This window comes from Lampetra planeri, chromosome 60 (assembly GCF_965212315.1).
Source record: "Lampetra planeri chromosome 60, kcLamPlan1.2.h2, whole genome shotgun sequence".
Taxonomy (NCBI): Eukaryota; Metazoa; Chordata; class Hyperoartia; order Petromyzontiformes; family Petromyzontidae; genus Lampetra; species Lampetra planeri.
Genome location: NC_136166.1, coordinates 1,547,139 through 1,549,982, shown reverse-complemented (window position 1 = coordinate 1,549,982; position 2,844 = coordinate 1,547,139). Strand labels below are relative to the sequence as shown.

The 2,844-nt window shown below is 55.0% G+C and overlaps 1 pseudogene; it reads left to right on the top strand.

The window, feature by feature from the left end:
* Nucleotides 1-343: 343 nt before the first annotated feature.
* On the top strand, nucleotides 344-1,462 carry LOC144736300 (trace amine-associated receptor 365 pseudogene; annotated as a pseudogene).
* The last annotated feature ends 1,382 nt before the right edge of the window (nucleotides 1,463-2,844 follow it).

The window sequence follows — 2,844 nt, the reverse complement described above, 5'->3', positions numbered from 1 at the left end:
AACTCCCCATGAATGATGGGACAGTTGTGGAGAGAGTGGAGAGTTTCCATACCTGGGCAGTGTGCTTATGACCAGCTACGGTTTGGCAGCTTAGATATCACTCGGAATCAGTCGGACGGCATTATTTGGCCCCACAGTCAACCCACAGCACCACCTGCATCTGTCCCGTGACACCCTTCTACACCTAGCCTGGCACAGGAGTCAACCAGTGGCACCACTTGGTTTTGTCCCGTGACCTCCTCCTGAACCTAGCCTGGCACAGCAGTCGACCCAATGGCATTCCACATTAACCAGCCGCGTATTCGCCCCTTCCCACTTCCGTTTTTTCAGATTTTTACCCGACATGAATCCACTCCCCTCATTCCAACTCTCACTGTCACCACCGCCACTACTACAGCTACTACTATCTACACCAACATCATCATCTTCGCCACCACCACCGACACCGAACTCCAACCACTGTGTGCCGTCCCTCTACGGCCTCAGCTGCACCCCCTCGGATCTGAGCCAGATGGGGCGCGCCCTCCTCCTCACCATCCTCTTCCTCGCCATCCTTATCACGCTGGCGGGCAACCTCCTCATCATCGCCTCCATTGCCTTCTTCCGGCAGCTGCAGACGCGCTCCAACGTCCTCGTCGCCTCGCTCGCCGCTGCCGACCTCCTCGTCGGCTCGCTCATCATGCCCTTCAGCGCCATGCGCACCGCCGACAACTGCTGGCCCTATGGCGACCTCTTCTGCCTCCTGCACACGTGGCTCGACTTCTCTGCCACGTGCTCGTCCATCATCAACCTTGCGTGCATCTCGGCCGAGCGCTACATCTCAGTGAGTGACCCGCTGCGCTACCGGCAGCGGGTGACGCCGCGCGTGCTCATCGCGATGCTCACCCTCTCGTGGTCGGGCCTCGCCGTTTACGGCGCCACCTTCCTTGCTGGCTGGAATGTCGCGGGCATGGAGGGCGTCATCGCGGCTGAGAGCTGCCCACACAGCTGCCGCGTCTTCATGAACGCCGCCACGACGTTCGCCAACGTGGGCGCCTACGTGGCGCCAATGCTCGTCATGGCGGCGGCCAACGTGAAGACCTACGGCGTGGCCCGCGACCAAGCAAGGAAGGTGCATGCCTCCGGGCCGCTTGATGCACATGGCCGGAGCCGCTGGGAGGCGATGAAGCGAGAGCACAATGCCACCAAGACCATGGGCATCATCATGGGCGTCTTCATCCTCCTGTGGCTGCCCTACATCCTGCTGGCATCCACCGAGCCCATGTTAGGCTACGGCACGACGCCGGCGACGTGGGAGGCGGTGAACTGGCTGCCATACATCAACTCAACAGTGAACCCCGTGCTGCTCGCGTCCTTCAACCGCTCCTTCAATGGCGCCTTCCGCGTCATCCTCGGAGGCAAGGCAACCAGGCCCGGGGCACGCGGCACTGACCTCTACAACCTCCGAGACCGAGTGGGGTGATGGGAGTGTGCTGGTGGTGGTAGGGGTGGTGGAGGTGGGCCAGAGGTCAAGTTGATGATGGTTCTTTGGGATAAACTGACCATAGACTAAGCACTGCCCATACGCTCAACACTGCCCATACTTTCAACACTGCCCATAAACTCAGCACTGCACCATAGACACAACACTGCACTATAGACTCAGCACTGCCCATCAACTCAACACTGCACCATAGACTCAACACTGCAACATAGACTCAGCACTGCACAATAGACTCAGCACTGTACCATAGACTAACCACTGCACCATCGACTCAACACTGCCCATGCACTCAATACTGCCCATTGACTCAATACTGTTCCGAAACTCAACACTGCCCATAGACTCAGCACTGTCCATAGATTCAATACTGCACCATAGACTCAACATTGCACCATATTTTCAGCGCTGCACCATAGACTCAACACTGACCATAGACTCAACACTGCACATTGACTCAACACTGCACCATTGACTCAACACTGCACAATAGACTCAACACTGCAACAAAGACTCAGCACTGCACCAGAGACAAACCACTGCACCATCGACTCAACACTGCCCATGCACTCAACACTGTACCATAGACTCAATACTGCCCCTAGACTCAACACTGCCCCATAGACTCAGCACTGCCAATAGACTGAACACTGCACAATAGACTTAACACTGCACCATAGATTCAGCACTGCACAATAGACTCAGCACTGCACTATAGATTCAACACTGTCCATAGACTCAGCACTGCACCATCAACTCAACACTGCACCATAGATTTAAAACTGCACCATACACTCAGCACTGCACCATAGACTAACCACTGCACCATCGACTCAACACTGCCCATGCTCTCAACACTGTACCATAGACTCAACACTGCACCATAGACTGGGCACTGCACCATAGACACAGCACTGCCCATAGACTCAACACTGCACCATGGACCCAACACTGCATCATAGACTCAGCACTGCACCATAGACTCAGCACTGCGCATATATTCAACACTGCACCATAGACTCAACATTGCACCATAGTCTCCGAACTGCACCATAAACTCAACACTGCCCATAGACTCAACACTGCACCATAGACTCAACACTGCCCATGCACTCAACATTGCACCATAGACTCAGCGCTGCACCATAGACTCAACACTGCGACGTAGACTCAGCACTGCACAATAGACTCAGCACTGCACCATAGACTCAGCACTGCCCATAGACTCAGCACTGCACCATAGACTCAACATTGCACCATAGATTCAGCGCTGCACCATAGACTCAACACTGCCCATAGACTAAACACTGCCTATACTCTCAACACTGCCCATAGACTCAAAATTGCACTATAGACTCAGCACT